This window comes from Pagrus major, chromosome 5 (assembly GCF_040436345.1).
Source record: "Pagrus major chromosome 5, Pma_NU_1.0".
Classification (NCBI taxonomy): Eukaryota; Metazoa; Chordata; class Actinopteri; order Spariformes; family Sparidae; genus Pagrus; species Pagrus major.
This window is the reverse complement of record NC_133219.1, coordinates 28,121,508-28,142,528: the sequence shown is the minus strand read 5'-3', so window position 1 is coordinate 28,142,528 and position 21,021 is coordinate 28,121,508. Positions and strand designations below refer to the sequence as shown.

General features: G+C 47.7%; 32 non-coding genes and 2 pseudogenes across 32 annotated transcripts; all 34 read left to right on the top strand.

Annotated features, from left to right (window-relative positions):
- Position 1: 1 nt before the first annotated feature.
- On the top strand, positions 2-110 carry LOC140996874 (5S ribosomal RNA; annotated as a pseudogene).
- A 506-nt stretch (positions 111-616) lies between these two features.
- Positions 617-735, top strand: LOC140997094 (5S ribosomal RNA). The gene has a single exon (XR_012179057.1). It is a non-coding gene; the product is annotated as a 5S ribosomal RNA (ribosomal RNA).
- Positions 736-1,241: 506 nt separating this feature from the next.
- Positions 1,242-1,360, top strand: LOC140997325 (5S ribosomal RNA). The gene has a single exon (XR_012179273.1). It is a non-coding gene; the product is annotated as a 5S ribosomal RNA (ribosomal RNA).
- A 506-nt stretch (positions 1,361-1,866) lies between these two features.
- On the top strand, positions 1,867-1,985 carry LOC140997093 (5S ribosomal RNA). The gene has a single exon (XR_012179056.1). It is a non-coding gene; the product is annotated as a 5S ribosomal RNA (ribosomal RNA).
- A 506-nt stretch (positions 1,986-2,491) lies between these two features.
- On the top strand, positions 2,492-2,610 carry LOC140997092 (5S ribosomal RNA). The gene has a single exon (XR_012179055.1). It is a non-coding gene; the product is annotated as a 5S ribosomal RNA (ribosomal RNA).
- Positions 2,611-3,116: 506 nt separating this feature from the next.
- LOC140997323 (5S ribosomal RNA) lies at positions 3,117-3,235 on the top strand. The gene has a single exon (XR_012179271.1). It is a non-coding gene; the product is annotated as a 5S ribosomal RNA (ribosomal RNA).
- A 506-nt stretch (positions 3,236-3,741) lies between these two features.
- Positions 3,742-3,860, top strand: LOC140997091 (5S ribosomal RNA). The gene has a single exon (XR_012179054.1). It is a non-coding gene; the product is annotated as a 5S ribosomal RNA (ribosomal RNA).
- Positions 3,861-4,366: 506 nt separating this feature from the next.
- Positions 4,367-4,475, top strand: LOC140996882 (5S ribosomal RNA; annotated as a pseudogene).
- Positions 4,476-4,981: 506 nt separating this feature from the next.
- Positions 4,982-5,100, top strand: LOC140997090 (5S ribosomal RNA). The gene has a single exon (XR_012179053.1). It is a non-coding gene; the product is annotated as a 5S ribosomal RNA (ribosomal RNA).
- Positions 5,101-5,606: 506 nt separating this feature from the next.
- On the top strand, positions 5,607-5,725 carry LOC140996885 (5S ribosomal RNA). The gene has a single exon (XR_012178869.1). It is a non-coding gene; the product is annotated as a 5S ribosomal RNA (ribosomal RNA).
- A 506-nt stretch (positions 5,726-6,231) lies between these two features.
- LOC140997089 (5S ribosomal RNA) lies at positions 6,232-6,350 on the top strand. The gene has a single exon (XR_012179052.1). It is a non-coding gene; the product is annotated as a 5S ribosomal RNA (ribosomal RNA).
- Positions 6,351-6,856: 506 nt separating this feature from the next.
- LOC140997088 (5S ribosomal RNA) lies at positions 6,857-6,975 on the top strand. Its single transcript, XR_012179051.1, has one exon. It is a non-coding gene; the product is annotated as a 5S ribosomal RNA (ribosomal RNA).
- A 506-nt stretch (positions 6,976-7,481) lies between these two features.
- LOC140997410 (5S ribosomal RNA) lies at positions 7,482-7,600 on the top strand. The gene has a single exon (XR_012179353.1). It is a non-coding gene; the product is annotated as a 5S ribosomal RNA (ribosomal RNA).
- A 506-nt stretch (positions 7,601-8,106) lies between these two features.
- LOC140997405 (5S ribosomal RNA) lies at positions 8,107-8,225 on the top strand. Its single transcript, XR_012179348.1, has one exon. It is a non-coding gene; the product is annotated as a 5S ribosomal RNA (ribosomal RNA).
- A 506-nt stretch (positions 8,226-8,731) lies between these two features.
- LOC140997086 (5S ribosomal RNA) lies at positions 8,732-8,850 on the top strand. The gene has a single exon (XR_012179049.1). It is a non-coding gene; the product is annotated as a 5S ribosomal RNA (ribosomal RNA).
- A 506-nt stretch (positions 8,851-9,356) lies between these two features.
- LOC140997085 (5S ribosomal RNA) lies at positions 9,357-9,475 on the top strand. Its single transcript, XR_012179048.1, has one exon. It is a non-coding gene; the product is annotated as a 5S ribosomal RNA (ribosomal RNA).
- Positions 9,476-9,981: 506 nt separating this feature from the next.
- LOC140997084 (5S ribosomal RNA) lies at positions 9,982-10,100 on the top strand. The gene has a single exon (XR_012179047.1). It is a non-coding gene; the product is annotated as a 5S ribosomal RNA (ribosomal RNA).
- Positions 10,101-10,606: 506 nt separating this feature from the next.
- LOC140997404 (5S ribosomal RNA) lies at positions 10,607-10,725 on the top strand. The gene has a single exon (XR_012179347.1). It is a non-coding gene; the product is annotated as a 5S ribosomal RNA (ribosomal RNA).
- Positions 10,726-11,231: 506 nt separating this feature from the next.
- Positions 11,232-11,350, top strand: LOC140997083 (5S ribosomal RNA). Its single transcript, XR_012179046.1, has one exon. It is a non-coding gene; the product is annotated as a 5S ribosomal RNA (ribosomal RNA).
- Positions 11,351-11,856: 506 nt separating this feature from the next.
- Positions 11,857-11,975, top strand: LOC140996837 (5S ribosomal RNA). The gene has a single exon (XR_012178839.1). It is a non-coding gene; the product is annotated as a 5S ribosomal RNA (ribosomal RNA).
- Positions 11,976-12,481: 506 nt separating this feature from the next.
- Positions 12,482-12,600, top strand: LOC140997082 (5S ribosomal RNA). Its single transcript, XR_012179045.1, has one exon. It is a non-coding gene; the product is annotated as a 5S ribosomal RNA (ribosomal RNA).
- Positions 12,601-13,106: 506 nt separating this feature from the next.
- On the top strand, positions 13,107-13,225 carry LOC140997081 (5S ribosomal RNA). Its single transcript, XR_012179044.1, has one exon. It is a non-coding gene; the product is annotated as a 5S ribosomal RNA (ribosomal RNA).
- Positions 13,226-13,731: 506 nt separating this feature from the next.
- LOC140997080 (5S ribosomal RNA) lies at positions 13,732-13,850 on the top strand. The gene has a single exon (XR_012179043.1). It is a non-coding gene; the product is annotated as a 5S ribosomal RNA (ribosomal RNA).
- Positions 13,851-14,356: 506 nt separating this feature from the next.
- Positions 14,357-14,475, top strand: LOC140997079 (5S ribosomal RNA). The gene has a single exon (XR_012179042.1). It is a non-coding gene; the product is annotated as a 5S ribosomal RNA (ribosomal RNA).
- A 506-nt stretch (positions 14,476-14,981) lies between these two features.
- LOC140997078 (5S ribosomal RNA) lies at positions 14,982-15,100 on the top strand. Its single transcript, XR_012179041.1, has one exon. It is a non-coding gene; the product is annotated as a 5S ribosomal RNA (ribosomal RNA).
- A 506-nt stretch (positions 15,101-15,606) lies between these two features.
- LOC140997077 (5S ribosomal RNA) lies at positions 15,607-15,725 on the top strand. Its single transcript, XR_012179040.1, has one exon. It is a non-coding gene; the product is annotated as a 5S ribosomal RNA (ribosomal RNA).
- Positions 15,726-16,231: 506 nt separating this feature from the next.
- LOC140997074 (5S ribosomal RNA) lies at positions 16,232-16,350 on the top strand. The gene has a single exon (XR_012179038.1). It is a non-coding gene; the product is annotated as a 5S ribosomal RNA (ribosomal RNA).
- Positions 16,351-16,856: 506 nt separating this feature from the next.
- Positions 16,857-16,975, top strand: LOC140997073 (5S ribosomal RNA). The gene has a single exon (XR_012179037.1). It is a non-coding gene; the product is annotated as a 5S ribosomal RNA (ribosomal RNA).
- A 506-nt stretch (positions 16,976-17,481) lies between these two features.
- On the top strand, positions 17,482-17,600 carry LOC140997408 (5S ribosomal RNA). Its single transcript, XR_012179351.1, has one exon. It is a non-coding gene; the product is annotated as a 5S ribosomal RNA (ribosomal RNA).
- A 506-nt stretch (positions 17,601-18,106) lies between these two features.
- Positions 18,107-18,225, top strand: LOC140997072 (5S ribosomal RNA). The gene has a single exon (XR_012179036.1). It is a non-coding gene; the product is annotated as a 5S ribosomal RNA (ribosomal RNA).
- Positions 18,226-18,731: 506 nt separating this feature from the next.
- On the top strand, positions 18,732-18,850 carry LOC140997071 (5S ribosomal RNA). Its single transcript, XR_012179035.1, has one exon. It is a non-coding gene; the product is annotated as a 5S ribosomal RNA (ribosomal RNA).
- A 506-nt stretch (positions 18,851-19,356) lies between these two features.
- LOC140997070 (5S ribosomal RNA) lies at positions 19,357-19,475 on the top strand. The gene has a single exon (XR_012179034.1). It is a non-coding gene; the product is annotated as a 5S ribosomal RNA (ribosomal RNA).
- A 506-nt stretch (positions 19,476-19,981) lies between these two features.
- LOC140997069 (5S ribosomal RNA) lies at positions 19,982-20,100 on the top strand. The gene has a single exon (XR_012179033.1). It is a non-coding gene; the product is annotated as a 5S ribosomal RNA (ribosomal RNA).
- A 506-nt stretch (positions 20,101-20,606) lies between these two features.
- On the top strand, positions 20,607-20,725 carry LOC140997068 (5S ribosomal RNA). The gene has a single exon (XR_012179032.1). It is a non-coding gene; the product is annotated as a 5S ribosomal RNA (ribosomal RNA).
- Positions 20,726-21,021: the final 296 nt, after the last annotated feature.

The following is a 21,021-nucleotide window of genomic DNA, read 5'->3' as shown; positions in this document are numbered from 1 at the left end:
GGCTTACGGCCATACCACTCTGAACACGCCCGATCTCGGAAGCTAAGCAGGGTCGGGCCTGGTTAGTACTTGGATGGGAGACCGCCTGGGAATACCAGGTGCTGTAAGCTTTTTGACTTCTCTCTACAGACACCAGGCGGCGCTGCAGCTTCTTCAGTGGAGACAGAGGGTTGAAAAAAACCAGCAGCCTGTCTCTGCTTTTCCGATCATGCAGGCTGTCTGTTAAGGTGGAGCAATGTAAATGGCTAGTCCTTCGCTTCCTGTCTCCACTTCATGCTGTTTTATGCTACTGCTTCATTCCATTTCAGAGGGAAATATGGTACATTTTCCTCCTCTAAACATGTAATTATTTGATCCAATCGAATGCATCAATGAAAACACTGCTGAGACAATGATGTGTCAGTGCTTACCAATCCACTGACAGCTGTTTTCCATACAGCCAAAGCCTGGGAAATGTGAAAACAGGTGACGGCAGAGCTTGCTATGAAGGCTCATTTTTCATCCTGGTAACAGGATTTGCTTTATTTCTGGACGTACCCTACCTGCACTCCAAGGCAAAACAATGAAACGCCATCTGAGGGCATCTTCAAAAGGCCTTTTTCGGGGTGCACGTGTGGCTTACGGCCATACCACTCTGAACACGCCCGATCTCGTCCGATCTCGGAAGCTAAGCAGGGTCGGGCCTGGTTAGTACTTGGATGGGAGACCGCCTGGGAATACCAGGTGCTGTAAGCTTTTTGACTTCTCTCTACAGACACCAGGCGGCGCTGCAGCTTCTTCAGTGGAGACAGAGGGTTGAAAAAAACCAGCAGCCTGTCTCTGCTTTTCCGATCATGCAGGCTGTCTGTTAAGGTGGAGCAATGTAAATGGCTAGTCCTTCGCTTCCTGTCTCCACTTCATGCTGTTTTATGCTACTGCTTCATTCCATTTCAGAGGGAAATATGGTACATTTTCCTCCTCTAAACATGTAATTATTTGATCCAATCGAATGCATCAATGAAAACACTGCTGAGACAATGATGTGTCAGTGCTTACCAATCCACTGACAGCTGTTTTCCATACAGCCAAAGCCTGGGAAATGTGAAAACAGGTGACGGCAGAGCTTGCTATGAAGGCTCATTTTTCATCCTGGTAACAGGATTTGCTTTATTTCTGGACGTACCCTACCTGCACTCCAAGGCAAAACAATGAAACGCCATCTGAGGGCATCTTCAAAAGGCCTTTTTCGGGGTGCACGTGTGGCTTGCGGCCATACCACTCTGAACACGCCCGATCTCGTCCGATCTCGGAAGCTAAGCAGGGTCGGGCCTGGTTAGTACTTGGATGGGAGACCGCCTGGGAATACCAGGTGCTGTAAGCTTTTTGACTTCTCTCTACAGACACCAGGCGGCGCTGCAGCTTCTTCAGTGGAGACAGAGGGTTGAAAAAAACCAGCAGCCTGTCTCTGCTTTTCCGATCATGCAGGCTGTCTGTTAAGGTGGAGCAATGTAAATGGCTAGTCCTTCGCTTCCTGTCTCCACTTCATGCTGTTTTATGCTACTGCTTCATTCCATTTCAGAGGGAAATATGGTACATTTTCCTCCTCTAAACATGTAATTATTTGATCCAATCGAATGCATCAATGAAAACACTGCTGAGACAATGATGTGTCAGTGCTTACCAATCCACTGACAGCTGTTTTCCATACAGCCAAAGCCTGGGAAATGTGAAAACAGGTGACGGCAGAGCTTGCTATGAAGGCTCATTTTTCATCCTGGTAACAGGATTTGCTTTATTTCTGGACGTACCCTACCTGCACTCCAAGGCAAAACAATGAAACGCCATCTGAGGGCATCTTCAAAAGGCCTTTTTCGGGGTGCACGTGTGGCTTACGGCCATACCACTCTGAACACGCCCGATCTCGTCCGATCTCGGAAGCTAAGCAGGGTCGGGCCTGGTTAGTACTTGGATGGGAGACCGCCTGGGAATACCAGGTGCTGTAAGCTTTTTGACTTCTCTCTACAGACACCAGGCGGCGCTGCAGCTTCTTCAGTGGAGACAGAGGGTTGAAAAAAACCAGCAGCCTGTCTCTGCTTTTCCGATCATGCAGGCTGTCTGTTAAGGTGGAGCAATGTAAATGGCTAGTCCTTCGCTTCCTGTCTCCACTTCATGCTGTTTTATGCTACTGCTTCATTCCATTTCAGAGGGAAATATGGTACATTTTCCTCCTCTAAACATGTAATTATTTGATCCAATCGAATGCATCAATGAAAACACTGCTGAGACAATGATGTGTCAGTGCTTACCAATCCACTGACAGCTGTTTTCCATACAGCCAAAGCCTGGGAAATGTGAAAACAGGTGACGGCAGAGCTTGCTATGAAGGCTCATTTTTCATCCTGGTAACAGGATTTGCTTTATTTCTGGACGTACCCTACCTGCACTCCAAGGCAAAACAATGAAACGCCATCTGAGGGCATCTTTAAAAGGCCTTTTTCGGGGTGCACGTGTGGCTTACGGCCATACCACTCTGAACACGCCCGATCTCGTCCGATCTCGGAAGCTAAGCAGGGTCGGGCCTGGTTAGTACTTGGATGGGAGACCGCCTGGGAATACCAGGTGCTGTAAGCTTTTTGACTTCTCTCTACAGACACCAGGCGGCGCTGCAGCTTCTTCAGTGGAGACAGAGGGTTGAAAAAAACCAGCAGCCTGTCTCTGCTTTTCCGATCATGCAGGCTGTCTGTTAAGGTGGAGCAATGTAAATGGCTAGTCCTTCGCTTCCTGTCTCCACTTCATGCTGTTTTATGCTACTGCTTCATTCCATTTCAGAGGGAAATATGGTACATTTTCCTCCTCTAAACATGTAATTATTTGATCCAATCGAATGCATCAATGAAAACACTGCTGAGACAATGATGTGTCAGTGCTTACCAATCCACTGACAGCTGTTTTCCATACAGCCAAAGCCTGGGAAATGTGAAAACAGGTGACGGCAGAGCTTGCTATGAAGGCTCATTTTTCATCCTGGTAACAGGATTTGCTTTATTTCTGGACGTACCCTACCTGCACTCCAAGGCAAAACAATGAAACGCCATCTGAGGGCATCTTCAAAAGGCCTTTTTCGGGGTGCACGTGTGGCTTGCGGCCATACCACTCTGAACACGCCCGATCTCGTCCGATCTCGGAAGCTAAGCAGGGTCGGGCCTGGTTAGTACTTGGATGGGAGACCGCCTGGGAATACCAGGTGCTGTAAGCTTTTTGACTTCTCTCTACAGACACCAGGCGGCGCTGCAGCTTCTTCAGTGGAGACAGAGGGTTGAAAAAAACCAGCAGCCTGTCTCTGCTTTTCCGATCATGCAGGCTGTCTGTTAAGGTGGAGCAATGTAAATGGCTAGTCCTTCGCTTCCTGTCTCCACTTCATGCTGTTTTATGCTACTGCTTCATTCCATTTCAGAGGGAAATATGGTACATTTTCCTCCTCTAAACATGTAATAATTTGATCCAATCGAATGCATCAATGAAAACACTGCTGAGACAATGATGTGTCAGTGCTTACCAATCCACTGACAGCTGTTTTCCATACAGCCAAAGCCTGGGAAATGTGAAAACAGGTGACGGCAGAGCTTGCTATGAAGGCTCATTTTTCATCCTGGTAACAGGATTTGCTTTATTTCTGGACGTACCCTACCTGCACTCCAAGGCAAAACAATGAAACGCCATCTGAGGGCATCTTCAAAAGGCCTTTTTCGGGGTGCACGTGTGGCTTACGGCCATACCACTCTGAACACGCCCGATCTCGTCCGATCTCGGAAGCTAAGCAGGGTCGGGCCTGGTTAGTACTTGGATGGGAGACCGCCTGGGAATACCAGGTGCTGTAAGCTTTTTGACTTCTCTCTACAGACACCAGGCGGCGCTGCAGCTTCTTCAGTGGAGACAGAGGGTTGAAAAAAACCAGCAGCCTGTCTCTGCTTTTCCGATCATGCAGGCTGTCTGTTAAGGTGGAGCAATGTAAATGGCTAGTCCTTCGCTTCCTGTCTCCACTTCATGCTGTTTTATGCTACTGCTTCATTCCATTTCAGAGGGAAATATGGTACATTTTCCTCCTCTAAACATGTAATTATTTGATCCAATCGAATGCATCAATGAAAACACTGCTGAGACAATGATGTGTCAGTGCTTACCAATCCACTGACAGCTGTTTTCCATACAGCCAAAGCCTGGGAAATGTGAAAACAGGTGACGGCAGAGCTTGCTATGAAGGCTCATTTTTCATCCTGGTAACAGGATTTGCTTTATTTCTGGACGTACCCTACCTGCACTCCAAGGCAAAACAATGAAACGCCATCTGAGGGCATCTTTAAAAGGCCTTTTTCGGGGTCCACGTGTGGCTTACGGCCATACCACTCTGAACACGTCCGATCTCGGAAGCTAAGCAGGGTCGGGCCTGGTTAGTACTTGGATGGGAGACCGCCTGGGAATACCAGGTGCTGTAAGCTTTTTGACTTCTCTCTACAGACACCAGGCGGCGCTGCAGCTTCTTCAGTGGAGACAGAGGGTTGAAAAAAACCAGCAGCCTGTCTCTGCTTTTCCGATCATGCAGGCTGTCTGTTAAGGTGGAGCAATGTAAATGGCTAGTCCTTCGCTTCCTGTCTCCACTTCATGCTGTTTTATGCTACTGCTTCATTCCATTTCAGAGGGAAATATGGTACATTTTCCTCCTCTAAACATGTAATTATTTGATCCAATCGAATGCATCAATGAAAACACTGCTGAGACAATGATGTGTCAGTGCTTACCAATCCACTGACAGCTGTTTTCCATACAGCCAAAGCCTGGGAAATGTGAAAACAGGTGACGGCAGAGCTTGCTATGAAGGCTCATTTTTCATCCTGGTAACAGGATTTGCTTTATTTCTGGACGTACCCTACCTGCACTCCAAGGCAAAACAATGAAACGCCATCTGAGGGCATCTTTAAAAGGCCTTTTTCGGGGTGCACGTGTGGCTTACGGCCATACCACTCTGAACACGCCCGATCTCGTCCGATCTCGGAAGCTAAGCAGGGTCGGGCCTGGTTAGTACTTGGATGGGAGACCGCCTGGGAATACCAGGTGCTGTAAGCTTTTTGACTTCTCTCTACAGACACCAGGCGGCGCTGCAGCTTCTTCAGTGGAGACAGAGGGTTGAAAAAAACCAGCAGCCTGTCTCTGCTTTTCCGATCATGCAGGCTGTCTGTTAAGGTGGAGCAATGTAAATGGCTAGTCCTTCGCTTCCTGTCTCCACTTCATGCTGTTTTATGCTACTGCTTCATTCCATTTCAGAGGGAAATATGGTACATTTTCCTCCTCTAAACATGTAATTATTTGATCCAATCGAATGCATCAATGAAAACACTGCTGAGACAATGATGTGTCAGTGCTTACCAATCCACTGACAGCTGTTTTCCATACAGCCAAAGCCTGGGAAATGTGAAAACAGGTGACGGCAGAGCTTGCTATGAAGGCTCATTTTTCATCCTGGTAACAGGATTTGCTTTATTTCTGGACGTACCCTACCTGCACTCCAAGGCAAAACAATGAAACGCCATCTGAGGGCATCTTCAAAAGGCCTTTTTCGGGGTGCACGTGTGGCTTACGGCCATACCACTCTGAACACGCCCGATCTCGTCCGATCTCGGAAGCTAAGCAGGGTTGGGCCTGGTTAGTACTTGGATGGGAGACCGCCTGGGAATACCAGGTGCTGTAAGCTTTTTCACTTCTCTCTACAGACACCAGGCGGCGCTGCAGCTTCTTCAGTGGAGACAGAGGGTTGAAAAAAACCAGCAGCCTGTCTCTGCTTTTCCGATCATGCAGGCTGTCTGTTAAGGTGGAGCAATGTAAATGGCTAGTCCTTCGCTTCCTGTCTCCACTTCATGCTGTTTTATGCTACTGCTTCATTCCATTTCAGAGGGAAATATGGTACATTTTCCTCCTCTAAACATGTAATTATTTGATCCAATCGAATGCATCAATGAAAACACTGCTGAGACAATGATGTGTCAGTGCTTACCAATCCACTGACAGCTGTTTTCCATACAGCCAAAGCCTGGGAAATGTGAAAACAGGTGACGGCAGAGCTTGCTATGAAGGCTCATTTTTCATCCTGGTAACAGGATTTGCTTTATTTCTGGACGTACCCTACCTGCACTCCAAGGCAAAACAATGAAACGCCATCTGAGGGCATCTTCAAAAGGCCTTTTTCGGGGTGCACGTGTGGCTTACGGCCATACCACTCTGAACACGCCCGATCTCGTCCGATCTCGGAAGCTAAGCAGGGTCGGGCCTGGTTAGTACTTGGATGGGAGACCGCCTGGGAATACCAGGTGCTGTAAGCTTTTTGACTTCTCTCTACAGACACCAGGCGGCGCTGCAGCTTCTTCAGTGGAGACAGAGGGTTGAAAAAAACCAGCAGCCTGTCTCTGCTTTTCCGATCATGCAGGCTGTCTGTTAAGGTGGAGCAATGTAAATGGCTAGTCCTTCGCTTCCTGTCTCCACTTCATGCTGTTTTATGCTACTGCTTCATTCCATTTCAGAGGGAAATATGGTACATTTTCCTCCTCTAAACATGTAATTATTTGATCCAATCGAATGCATCAATGAAAACACTGCTGAGACAATGATGTGTCAGTGCTTACCAATCCACTGACAGCTGTTTTCCATACAGCCAAAGCCTGGGAAATGTGAAAACAGGTGACGGCAGAGCTTGCTATGAAGGCTCATTTTTCATCCTGGTAACAGGATTTGCTTTATTTCTGGACGTACCCTACCTGCACTCCAAGGCAAAACAATGAAACGCCATCTGAGGGCATCTTTAAAAGGCCTTTTTCGGGGTGCACGTGTGGCTTACGGCCATACCACTCTGAACACGCCCGATCTCGTCCGATCTCGGAAGCTAAGCAGGGTCGGGCCTGGTTAGTACTTGGATGGGAGACCGCCTGGGAATACCAGGTGCTGTAAGCTTTTTGACTTCTCTCTACAGACACCAGGCGGCGCTGCAGCTTCTTCAGTGGAGACAGAGGGTTGAAAAAAACCAGCAGCCTGTCTCTGCTTTTCCGATCATGCAGGCTGTCTGTTAAGGTGGAGCAATGTAAATGGCTAGTCCTTCGCTTCCTGTCTCCACTTCATGCTGTTTTATGCTACTGCTTCATTCCATTTCAGAGGGAAATATGGTACATTTTCCTCCTCTAAACATGTAATTATTTGATCCAATCGAATGCATCAATGAAAACACTGCTGAGACAATGATGTGTCAGTGCTTACCAATCCACTGACAGCTGTTTTCCATACAGCCAAAGCCTGGGAAATGTGAAAACAGGTGACGGCAGAGCTTGCTATGAAGGCTCATTTTTCATCCTGGTAACAGGATTTGCTTTATTTCTGGACGTACCCTACCTGCACTCCAAGGCAAAACAATGAAACGCCATCTGAGGGCATCTTTAAAAGGCCTTTTTCGGGGTGCACGTGTGGCTTACGGCCATACCACTCTGAACACGCCCGATCTCGTCCGATCTCGGAAGCTAAGCAGGGTCAGGCCTGGTTAGTACTTGGATGGGAGACCGCCTGGGAATACCAGGTGCTGTAAGCTTTTTGACTTCTCTCTACAGACACCAGGCGGCGCTGCAGCTTCTTCAGTGGAGACAGAGGGTTGAAAAAAACCAGCAGCCTGTCTCTGCTTTTCCGATCATGCAGGCTGTCTGTTAAGGTGGAGCAATGTAAATGGCTAGTCCTTCGCTTCCTGTCTCCACTTCATGCTGTTTTATGCTACTGCTTCATTCCATTTCAGAGGGAAATATGGTACATTTTCCTCCTCTAAACATGTAATTATTTGATCCAATCGAATGCATCAATGAAAACACTGCTGAGACAATGATGTGTCAGTGCTTACCAATCCACTGACAGCTGTTTTCCATACAGCCAAAGCCTGGGAAATGTGAAAACAGGTGACGGCAGAGCTTGCTATGAAGGCTCATTTTTCATCCTGGTAACAGGATTTGCTTTATTTCTGGACGTACCCTACCTGCACTCCAAGGCAAAACAATGAAACGCCATCTGAGGGCATCTTTAAAAGGCCTTTTTCGGGGTGCACGTGTGGCTTACGGCCATACCACTCTGAACACGCCCGATCTCGTCCGATCTCGGAAGCTAAGCAGGGTCGGGCCTGGTTAGTACTTGGATGGGAGACCGCCTGGAAATACCAGGTGCTGTAAGCTTTTTGACTTCTCTCTACAGACACCAGGCGGCGCTGCAGCTTCTTCAGTGGAGACAGAGGGTTGAAAAAAACCAGCAGCCTGTCTCTGCTTTTCCGATCATGCAGGCTGTCTGTTAAGGTGGAGCAATGTAAATGGCTAGTCCTTCGCTTCCTGTCTCCACTTCATGCTGTTTTATGCTACTGCTTCATTCCATTTCAGAGGGAAATATGGTACATTTTCCTCCTCTAAACATGTAATTATTTGATCCAATCGAATGCATCAATGAAAACACTGCTGAGACAATGATGTGTCAGTGCTTACCAATCCACTGACAGCTGTTTTCCATACAGCCAAAGCCTGGGAAATGTGAAAACAGGTGACGGCAGAGCTTGCTATGAAGGCTCATTTTTCATCCTGGTAACAGGATTTGCTTTATTTCTGGACGTACCCTACCTGCACTCCAAGGCAAAACAATGAAACGCCATCTGAGGGCATCTTCAAAAGGCCTTTTTCGGGGTGCACGTGTGGCTTACGGCCATACCACTCTGAACACGCCCGATCTCGTCCGATCTCGGAAGCTAAGCAGGGTCGGGCCTGGTTAGTACTTGGATGGGAGACCGCCTGGGAATACCAGGTGCTGTAAGCTTTTTGACTTCTCTCTACAGACACCAGGCGGCGCTGCAGCTTCTTCAGTGGAGACAGAGGGTTGAAAAAAAACAGCAGCCTGTCTCTGCTTTTCCGATCATGCAGGCTGTCTGTTAAGGTGGAGCAATGTAAATGGCTAGTCCTTCGCTTCCTGTCTCCACTTCATGCTGTTTTATGCTACTGCTTCATTCCATTTCAGAGGGAAATATGGTACATTTTCCTCCTCTAAACATGTAATTATTTGATCCAATCGAATGCATCAATGAAAACACTGCTGAGACAATGATGTGTCAGTGCTTACCAATCCACTGACAGCTGTTTTCCATACAGCCAAAGCCTGGGAAATGTGAAAACAGGTGACGGCAGAGCTTGCTATGAAGGCTCATTTTTCATCCTGGTAACAGGATTTGCTTTATTTCTGGACGTACCCTACCTGCACTCCAAGGCAAAACAATGAAACGCCATCTGAGGGCATCTTTAAAAGGCCTTTTTCGGGGTGCACGTGTGGCTTACGGCCATACCACTCTGAACACGCCCGATCTCGTCCGATCTCGGAAGCTAAGCAGGGTCGGGCCTGGTTAGTACTTGGATGGGAGACCGCCTGGGAATACCAGGTGCTGTAAGCTTTTTGACTTCTCTCTACAGACACCAGGCGGCGCTGCAGCTTCTTCAGTGGAGACAGAGGGTTGAAAAAAACCAGCAGCCTGTCTCTGCTTTTCCGATCATGCAGGCTGTCTGTTAAGGTGGAGCAATGTAAATGGCTAGTCCTTCGCTTCCTGTCTCCACTTCATGCTGTTTTATGCTACTGCTTCATTCCATTTCAGAGGGAAATATGGTACATTTTCCTCCTCTAAACATGTAATTATTTGATCCAATCGAATGCATCAATGAAAACACTGCTGAGACAATGATGTGTCAGTGCTTACCAATCCACTGACAGCTGTTTTCCATACAGCCAAAGCCTGGGAAATGTGAAAACAGGTGACGGCAGAGCTTGCTATGAAGGCTCATTTTTCATCCTGGTAACAGGATTTGCTTTATTTCTGGACGTACCCTACCTGCACTCCAAGGCAAAACAATGAAACGCCATCTGAGGGCATCTTCAAAAGGCCTTTTTCGGGGTGCACGTGTGGCTTACGGCCATACCACTCTGAACACGCCCGATCTCGTCCGATCTCGGAAGCTAAGCAGGGTCGGGCCTGGTTAGTACTTGGATGGGAGACCGCCTGGGAATACCAGGTGCTGTAAGCTTTTTCACTTCTCTCTACAGACACCAGGCGGCGCTGCAGCTTCTTCAGTGGAGACAGAGGGTTGAAAAAAACCAGCAGCCTGTCTCTGCTTTTCCGATCATGCAGGCTGTCTGTTAAGGTGGAGCAATGTAAATGGCTAGTCCTTCGCTTCCTGTCTCCACTTCATGCTGTTTTATGCTACTGCTTCATTCCATTTCAGAGGGAAATATGGTACATTTTCCTCCTCTAAACATGTAATTATTTGATCCAATCGAATGCATCAATGAAAACACTGCTGAGACAATGATGTGTCAGTGCTTACCAATCCACTGACAGCTGTTTTCCATACAGCCAAAGCCTGGGAAATGTGAAAACAGGTGACGGCAGAGCTTGCTATGAAGGCTCATTTTTCATCCTGGTAACAGGATTTGCTTTATTTCTGGACGTACCCTACCTGCACTCCAAGGCAAAACAATGAAACGCCATCTGAGGGCATCTTTAAAAGGCCTTTTTCGGGGTGCACGTGTGGCTTACGGCCATACCACTCTGAACACGCCCGATCTCGTCCGATCTCGGAAGCTAAGCAGGGTCGGGCCTGGTTAGTACTTGGATGGGAGACCGCCTGGAAATACCAGGTGCTGTAAGCTTTTTGACTTCTCTCTACAGACACCAGGCGGCGCTGCAGCTTCTTCAGTGGAGACAGAGGGTTGAAAAAAACCAGCAGCCTGTCTCTGCTTTTCCGATCATGCAGGCTGTCTGTTAAGGTGGAGCAATGTAAATGGCTAGTCCTTCGCTTCCTGTCTCCACTTCATGCTGTTTTATGCTACTGCTTCATTCCATTTCAGAGGGAAATATGGTACATTTTCCTCCTCTAAACATGTAATTATTTGATCCAATCGAATGCATCAATGAAAACACTGCTGAGACAATGATGTGTCAGTGCTTACCAATCCACTGACAGCTGTTTTCCATACAGCCAAAGCCTGGGAAATGTGAAAACAGGTGACGGCAGAGCTTGCTATGAAGGCTCATTTTTCATCCTGGTAACAGGATTTGCTTTATTTCTGGACGTACCCTACCTGCACTCCAAGGCAAAACAATGAAACGCCATCTGAGGGCATCTTCAAAAGGCCTTTTTCGGGGTGCACGTGTGGCTTACGGCCATACCACTCTGAACACGCCCGATCTCGTCCGATCTCGGAAGCTAAGCAGGGTCGGGCCTGGTTAGTACTTGGATGGGAGACCGCCTGGGAATACCAGGTGCTGTAAGCTTTTTCACTTCTCTCTACAGACACCAGGCGGCGCTGCAGCTTCTTCAGTGGAGACAGAGGGTTGAAAAAAACCAGCAGCCTGTCTCTGCTTTTCCGATCATGCAGGCTGTCTGTTAAGGTGGAGCAATGTAAATGGCTAGTCCTTCGCTTCCTGTCTCCACTTCATGCTGTTTTATGCTACTGCTTCATTCCATTTCAGAGGGAAATATGGTACATTTTCCTCCTCTAAACATGTAATTATTTGATCCAATCGAATGCATCAATGAAAACACTGCTGAGACAATGATGTGTCAGTGCTTACCAATCCACTGACAGCTGTTTTCCATACAGCCAAAGCCTGGGAAATGTGAAAACAGGTGACGGCAGAGCTTGCTATGAAGGCTCATTTTTCATCCTGGTAACAGGATTTGCTTTATTTCTGGACGTACCCTACCTGCACTCCAAGGCAAAACAATGAAACGCCATCTGAGGGCATCTTTAAAAGGCCTTTTTCGGGGTGCACGTGTGGCTTACGGCCATACAACTCTGAACACGCCCGATCTCGTCCGATCTCGGAAGCTAAGCAGGGTCGGGCCTGGTTAGTACTTGGATGGGAGACCGCCTGGGAATACCAGGTGCTGTAAGCTTTTTGACTTCTCTCTACAGACACCAGGCGGCGCTGCAGCTTCTTCAGTGGAGACAGAGGGTTGAAAAAAACCAGCAGCCTGTCTCTGCTTTTCCGATCATGCAGGCTGTCTGTTAAGGTGGAGCAATGTAAATGGCTAGTCCTTCGCTTCCTGTCTCCACTTCATGCTGTTTTATGCTACTGCTTCATTCCATTTCAGAGGGAAATATGGTACATTTTCCTCCTCTAAACATGTAATTATTTGATCCAATCGAATGCATCAATGAAAACACTGCTGAGACAATGATGTGTCAGTGCTTACCAATCCACTGACAGCTGTTTTCCATACAGCCAAAGCCTGGGAAATGTGAAAACAGGTGACGGCAGAGCTTGCTATGAAGGCTCATTTTTCATCCTGGTAACAGGATTTGCTTTATTTCTGGACGTACCCTACCTGCACTCCAAGGCAAAACAATGAAACGCCATCTGAGGGCATCTTCAAAAGGCCTTTTTCGGGGTGCACGTGTGGCTTACGGCCATACCACTCTGAACACGCCCGATCTCGTCCGATCTCGGAAGCTAAGCAGGGTCGGGCCTGGTTAGTACTTGGATGGGAGACCGCCTGGGAATACCAGGTGCTGTAAGCTTTTTCACTTCTCTCTACAGACACCAGGCGGCGCTGCAGCTTCTTCAGTGGAGACAGAGGGTTGAAAAAAACCAGCAGCCTGTCTCTGCTTTTCCGATCATGCAGGCTGTCTGTTAAGGTGGAGCAATGTAAATGGCTAGTCCTTCGCTTCCTGTCTCCACTTCATGCTGTTTTATGCTACTGCTTCATTCCATTTCAGAGGGAAATATGGTACATTTTCCTCCTCTAAACATGTAATTATTTGATCCAATCGAATGCATCAATGAAAACACTGCTGAGACAATGATGTGTCAGTGCTTACCAATCCACTGACAGCTGTTTTCCATACAGCCAAAGCCTGGGAAATGTGAAAACAGGTGACGGCAGAGCTTGCTATGAAGGCTCATTTTTCATCCTGGTAACAGGATTTGCTTTATTTCTGGACGTACCCTACCTGCACTCCAAGGCAAAACAATGAAACGCCATCTGAGGGCATCTTTAAAAGGCCTTTTTCGGGGTGCACGTGTGGCTTACGGCCATACCACTCTGAACACGCCCGATCTCGTCCGATCTCGGAAGCTAAGCAGGGTCGGGCCTGGTTAGTACTTGGATGGGAGACCGCCTGGGAATACCAGGTGCTGTAAGCTTTTTGACTTCTCTCTACAGACACCAGGCGGCGCTGCAGCTTCTTCAGTGGAGACAGAGGGTTGAAAAAAACCAGCAGCCTGTCTCTGCTTTTCCGATCATGCAGGCTGTCTGTTAAGGTGGAGCAATGTAAATGGCTAGTCCTTCGCTTCCTGTCTCCACTTCATGCTGTTTTATGCTACTGCTTCATTCCATTTCAGAGGGAAATATGGTACATTTTCCTCCTCTAAACATGTAATTATTTGATCCAATCGAATGCATCAATGAAAACACTGCTGAGACAATGATGTGTCAGTGCTTACCAATCCACTGACAGCTGTTTTCCATACAGCCAAAGCCTGGGAAATGTGAAAACAGGTGACGGCAGAGCTTGCTATGAAGGCTCATTTTTCATCCTGGTAACAGGATTTGCTTTATTTCTGGACGTACCCTACCTGCACTCCAAGGCAAAACAATGAAACGCCATCTGAGGGCATCTTCAAAAGGCCTTTTTCGGGGTGCACGTGTGGCTTACGGCCATACCACTCTGAACACGCCCGATCTCGTCCGATCTCGGAAGCTAAGCAGGGTCGGGCCTGGTTAGTACTTGGATGGGAGACCGCCTGGGAATACCAGGTGCTGTAAGCTTTTTGACTTCTCTCTACAGACACCAGGCGGCGCTGCAGCTTCTTCAGTGGAGACAGAGGGTTGAAAAAAACCAGCAGCCTGTCTCTGCTTTTCCGATCATGCAGGCTGTCTGTTAAGGTGGAGCAATGTAAATGGCTAGTCCTTCGCTTCCTGTCTCCACTTCATGCTGTTTTATGCTACTGCTTCATTCCATTTCAGAGGGAAATATGGTACATTTTCCTCCTCTAAACATGTAATTATTTGATCCAATCGAATGCATCAATGAAAACACTGCTGAGACAATGATGTGTCAGTGCTTACCAATCCACTGACAGCTGTTTTCCATACAGCCAAAGCCTGGGAAATGTGAAAACAGGTGACGGCAGAGCTTGCTATGAAGGCTCATTTTTCATCCTGGTAACAGGATTTGCTTTATTTCTGGACGTACCCTACCTGCACTCCAAGGCAAAACAATGAAACGCCATCTGAGGGCATCTTTAAAAGGCCTTTTTCGGGGTGCACGTGTGGCTTACGGCCATACCACTCTGAACACGCCCGATCTCGTCCGATCTCGGAAGCTAAGCAGGGTCGGGCCTGGTTAGTACTTGGATGGGAGACCGCCTGGGAATACCAGGTGCTGTAAGCTTTTTCACTTCTCTCTACAGACACCAGGCGGCGCTGCAGCTTCTTCAGTGGAGACAGAGGGTTGAAAAAAACCAGCAGCCTGTCTCTGCATTTCCGATCATGCAGGCTGTCTGTTAAGGTGGAGCAATGTAAATGGCTAGTCCTTCGCTTCCTGTCTCCACTTCATGCTGTTTTATGCTACTGCTTCATTCCATTTCAGAGGGAAATATGGTACATTTTCCTCCTCTAAACATGTAATTATTTGATCCAATCGAATGCATCAATGAAAACACTGCTGAGACAATGATGTGTCAGTGCTTACCAATCCACTGACAGCTGTTTTCCATACAGCCAAAGCCTGGGAAATGTGAAAACAGGTGACGGCAGAGCTTGCTATGAAGGCTCATTTTTCATCCTGGTAACAGGATTTGCTTTATTTCTGGACGTACCCTACCTGCACTCCAAGGCAAAACAATGAAACGCCATCTGAGGGCATCTTTAAAAGGCCTTTTTCGGGGTGCACGTGTGGCTTACGGCCATACCACTCTGAACACGCCCGATCTCGTCCGATCTCGGAAGCTAAGCAGGGTCGGGCCTGGTTAGTACTTGGATGGGAGACCGCCTGGGAATACCAGGTGCTGTAAGCTTTTTGACTTCTCTCTACAGACACCAGGCGGCGCTGCAGCTTCTTCAGTGGAGACAGAGGGTTGAAAAAAACCAGCAGCCTGTCTCTGCTTTTCCGATCATGCAGGCTGTCTGTTAAGGTGGAGCAATGTAAATGGCTAGTCCTTCGCTTCCTGTCTCCACTTCATGCTGTTTTATGCTACTGCTTCATTCCATTTCAGAGGTAAATATGGTACATTTTCCTCCTCTAAACATGTAATTATTTGATCCAATCGAATGCATCAATGAAAACACTGCTGAGACAATGATGTGTCAGTGCTTACCAATCCACTGACAGCTGTTTTCCATACAGCCAAAGCCTGGGAAATGTGAAAACAGGTGACGGCAGAGCTTGCTATGAAGGCTCATTTTTCATCCTGGTAACAGGATTTGCTTTATTTCTGGACGTACCCTACCTGCACTCCAAGGCAAAACAATGAAACGCCATCTGAGGGCATCTTTAAAAGGCCTTTTTCGGGGTGCACGTGTGGCTTACGGCCATACCACTCTGAACACGCCCGATCTCGTCCGATCTCGGAAGCTAAGCAGGGTCGGGCCTGGTTAGTACTTGGATGGGAGACCGCCTGGGAATACCAGGTGCTGTAAGCTTTTTGACTTCTCTCTACAGACACCAGGCGGCGCTGCAGCTTCTTCAGTGGAGACAGAGGGTTGAAAAAAACCAGCAGCCTGTCTCTGCTTTTCCGATCATGCAGGCTGTCTGTTAAGGTGGAGCAATGTAAATGGCTAGTCCTTCGCTTCCTGTCTCCACTTCATGCTGTTTTATGCTACTGCTTCATTCCATTTCAGAGGGAAATATGGTACATTTTCCTCCTCTAAACATGTAATTATTTGATCCAATCGAATGCATCAATGAAAACACTGCTGAGACAATGATGTGTCAGTGCTTACCAATCCACTGACAGCTGTTTTCCATACAGCCAAAGCCTGGGAAATGTGAAAACAGGTGACGGCAGAGCTTGCTATGAAGGCTCATTTTTCATCCTGGTAACAGGATTTGCTTTATTTCTGGACGTACCCTACCTGCACTCCAAGGCAAAACAATGAAACGCCATCTGAGGGCATCTTTAAAAGGCCTTTTTCGGGGTGCACGTGTGGCTTACGGCCATACCACTCTGAACACGCCCGATCTCGTCCGATCTCGGAAGCTAAGCAGGGTCGGGCCTGGTTAGTACTTGGATGGGAGACCGCCTGGGAATACCAGGTGCTGTAAGCTTTTTGACTTCTCTCTACAGACACCAGGCGGCGCTGCAGCTTCTTCAGTGGAGACAGAGGGTTGAAAAAAACCAGCAGCCTGTCTCTGCTTTTCCGATCATGCAGGCTGTCTGTTAAGGTGGAGCAATGTAAATGGCTAGTCCTTCGCTTCCTGTCTCCACTTCATGCTGTTTTATGCTACTGCTTCATTCCATTTCAGAGGGAAATATGGTACATTTTCCTCCTCTAAACATGTAATTATTTGATCCAATCGAATGCATCAATGAAAACACTGCTGAGACAATGATGTGTCAGTGCTTACCAATCCACTGACAGCTGTTTTCCATACAGCCAAAGCCTGGGAAATGTGAAAACAGGTGACGGCAGAGCTTGCTATGAAGGCTCATTTTTCATCCTGGTAACAGGATTTGCTTTATTTCTGGACGTACCCTACCTGCACTCCAAGGCAAAACAATGAAACGCCATCTGAGGGCATCTTCAAAAGGCCTTTTTCGGGGTGCACGTGTGGCTTACGGCCATACCACTCTGAACACGCCCGATCTCGTCCGATCTCGGAAGCTAAGCAGGGTCGGGCCTGGTTAGTACTTGGATGGGAGACCGCCTGGGAATACCAGGTGCTGTAAGCTTTTTGACTTCTCTCTACAGACACCAGGCGGCGCTGCAGCTTCTTCAGTGGAGACAGAGGGTTGAAAAAAACCAGCAGCCTGTCTCTGCTTTTCCGATCATGCAGGCTGTCTGTTAAGGTGGAGCAATGTAAATGGCTAGTCCTTCGCTTCCTGTCTCCACTTCATGCTGTTTTATGCTACTGCTTCATTCCATTTCAGAGGGAAATATGGTACATTTTCCTCCTCTAAACATGTAATTATTTGATCCAATCGAATGCATCAATGAAAACACTGCTGAGACAATGATGTGTCAGTGCTTACCAATCCACTGACAGCTGTTTTCCATACAGCCAAAGCCTGGGAAATGTGAAAACAGGTGACGGCAGAGCTTGCTATGAAGGCTCATTTTTCATCCTGGTAACAGGATTTGCTTTATTTCTGGACGTACCCTACCTGCACTCCAAGGCAAAACAATGAAACGCCATCTGAGGGCATCTTTAAAAGGCCTTTTTCGGGGTGCACGTGTGGCTTACGGCCATACCACTCTGAACAAGCCCGATCTCGTCCGATCTCGGAAGCTAAGCAGGGTCGGGCCTGGTTAGTACTTGGATGGGAGACCGCCTGGGAATACCAGGTGCTGTAAGCTTGTTGACTTCTCTCTACAGACACCAGGCGGCGCTGCAGCTTCTTCAGTGGAGACAGAGGGTTGAAAAAAACCAGCAGCCTGTCTCTGCTTTTCCGATCATGCAGGCTGTCTGTTAAGGTGGAGCAATGTAAATGGCTAGTCCTTCGCTTCCTGTCTCCACTTCATGCTGTTTTATGCTACTGCTTCATTCCATTTCAGAGGGAAATATGGTACATTTTCCTCCTCTAAACATGTAATTATTTGATCCAATCGAATGCATCAATGAAAACACTGCTGAGACAATGATGTGTCAGTGCTTACCAATCCACTGACAGCTGTTTTCCATACAGCCAAAGCCTGGGAAATGTGAAAACAGGTGACGGCAGAGCTTGCTATGAAGGCTCATTTTTCATCCTGGTAACAGGATTTGCTTTATTTCTGGACGTACCCTACCTGCACTCCAAGGCAAAACAATGAAACGCCATCTGAGGGCATCTTTAAAAGGCCTTTTTCGGGGTGCACGTGTGGCTTACGGCCATACCACTCTGAACACGCCCGATCTCGTCCGATCTCGGAAGCTAAGCAGGGTCGGGCCTGGTTAGTACTTGGATGGGAGACCGCCTGGGAATACCAGGTGCTGTAAGCTTTTTGACTTCTCTCTACAGACACCAGGCGGCGCTGCAGCTTCTTCAGTGGAGACAGAGGGTTGAAAAAAACCAGCAGCCTGTCTCTGCTTTTCCGATCATGCAGGCTGTCTGTTAAGGTGGAGCAATGTAAATGGCTAGTCCTTCGCTTCCTGTCTCCACTTCATGCTGTTTTATGCTACTGCTTCATTCCATTTCAGAGGGAAATATGGTACATTTTCCTCCTCTAAACATGTAATTATTTGATCCAATCGAATGCATCAATGAAAACACTGCTGAGACAATGATGTGTCAGTGCTTACCAATCCACTGACAGCTGTTTTCCATACAGCCAAAGCCTGGGAAATGTGAAAACAGGTGACGGCAGAGCTTGCTATGAAGGCTCATTTTTCATCCTGGTAACAGGATTTGCTTTATTTCTGGACGTACCCTACCTGCACTCCAAGGCAAAACAATGAAACGCCATCTGAGGGCATCTTTAAAAGGCCTTTTTCGGGGTGCACGTGTGGCTTACGGCCATACCACTCTGAACACGCCCGATCTCGTCCGATCTCGGAAGCTAAGCAGGGTCGGGCCTGGTTAGTACTTGGATGGGAGACCGCCTGGGAATACCAGGTGCTGTAAGCTTTTTGACTTCTCTCTACAGACACCAGGCGGCGCTGCAGCTTCTTCAGTGGAGACAGAGGGTTGAAAAAAACCAGCAGCCTGTCTCTGCTTTTCCGATCATGCAGGCTGTCTGTTAAGGTGGAGCAATGTAAATGGCTAGTCCTTCGCTTCCTGTCTCCACTTCATGCTGTTTTATGCTACTGCTTCATTCCATTTCAGAGGGAAATATGGTACATTTTCCTCCTCTAAACATGTAATTATTTGATCCAATCGAATGCATCAATGAAAACACTGCTGAGACAATGATGTGTCAGTGCTTACCAATCCACTGACAGCTGTTTTCCATACAGCCAAAGCCTGGGAAATGTGAAAACAGGTGACGGCAGAGCTTGCTATGAAGGCTCATTTTTCATCCTGGTAACAGGATTTGCTTTATTTCTGGACGTACCCTACCTGCACTCCAAGGCAAAACAATGAAACGCCATCTGAGGGCATCTTCAAAAGGCCTTTTTCGGGGTGCACGTGTGGCTTACGGCCATACCACTCTGAACACGCCCGATCTCGTCCGATCTCGGAAGCTAAGCAGGGTCGGGCCTGGTTAGTACTTGGATGGGAGACCGCCTGGGAATACCAGGTGCTGTAAGCTTTTTGACTTCTCTCTACAGACACCAGGCGGCGCTGCAGCTTCTTCAGTGGAGACAGAGGGTTGAAAAAAACCAGCAGCCTGTCTCTGCTTTTCCGATCATGCAGGCTGTCTGTTAAGGTGGAGCAATGTAAATGGCTAGTCCTTCGCTTCCTGTCTCCACTTCATGCTGTTTTATGCTACTGCTTCATTCCATTTCAGAGGGAAATATGGTACATTTTCCTCCTCTAAACATGTAATTATTTGATCCAATCGAATGCATCAATGAAAACACTGCTGAGACAATGATGTGTCAGTGCTTACCAATCCACTGACAGCTGTTTTCCATACAGCCAAAGCCTGGGAAATGTGAAAACAGGTGACGGCAGAGCTTGCTATGAAGGCTCATTTTTCATCCTGGTAACAGGATTTGCTTTATTTCTGGACGTACCCTACCTGCACTCCAAGGCAAAACAATGAAACGCCATCTGAGGGCATCTTTAAAAGGCCTTTTTCGGGGTGCACGTGTGGCTTACGGCCATACCACTCTGAACACGCCCGATCTCGTCCGATCTCGGAAGCTAAGCAGGGTCGGGCCTGGTTAGTACTTGGATGGGAGACCGCCTGGGAATACCAGGTGCTGTAAGCTTTTTGACTTCTCTCTACAGACACCAGGCGGCGCTGCAGCTTCTTCAGTGGAGACAGAGGGTTGAAAAAAACCAGCAGCCTGTCTCTGCTTTTCCGATCATGCAGGCTGTCTGTTAAGGTGGAGCAATGTAAATGGCTAGTCCTTCGCTTCCTGTCTCCACTTCATGCTGTTTTATGCTACTGCTTCATTCCATTTCAGAGGGAAATATGGTACATTTTCCTCCTCTAAACATGTAATTATTTGATCCAATCGAATGCATCAATGAAAACACTGCTGAGACAATGATGTGTCAGTGCTTACCAATCCACTGACAGCTGTTTTCCATACAGCCAAAGCCTGGGAAATGTGAAAACAGGTGACGGCAGAGCTTGCTATGAAGGCTCATTTTTCATCCTGGTAACAGGATTTGCTTTATTTCTGGACGTACCCTACCTGCACTCCAAGGCAAAACAATGAAACGCCATCTGAGGGCATCTTTAAAAGGCCTTTTTCGGGGTGCACGTGTGGCTTACGGCCATACCACTCTGAACACGCCCGATCTCGTCCGATCTCGGAAGCTAAGCAGGGTCGGGCCTGGTTAGTACTTGGATGGGAGACCGCCTGGGAATACCAGGTGCTGTAAGCTTTTTGACTTCTCTCTACAGACACCAGGCGGCGCTGCAGCTTCTTCAGTGGAGACAGAGGGTTGAAAAAAACCAGCAGCCTGTCTCTGCTTTTCCGATCATGCAGGCTGTCTGTTAAGGTGGAGCAATGTAAATGGCTAGTCCTTCGCTTCCTGTCTCCACTTCATGCTGTTTTATGCTACTGCTTCATTCCATTTCAGAGGGAAATATGGTACATTTTCCTCCTCTAAACATGTAATTATTTGATCCAATCGAATGCATCAATGAAAACACTGCTGAGACAATGATGTGTCAGTGC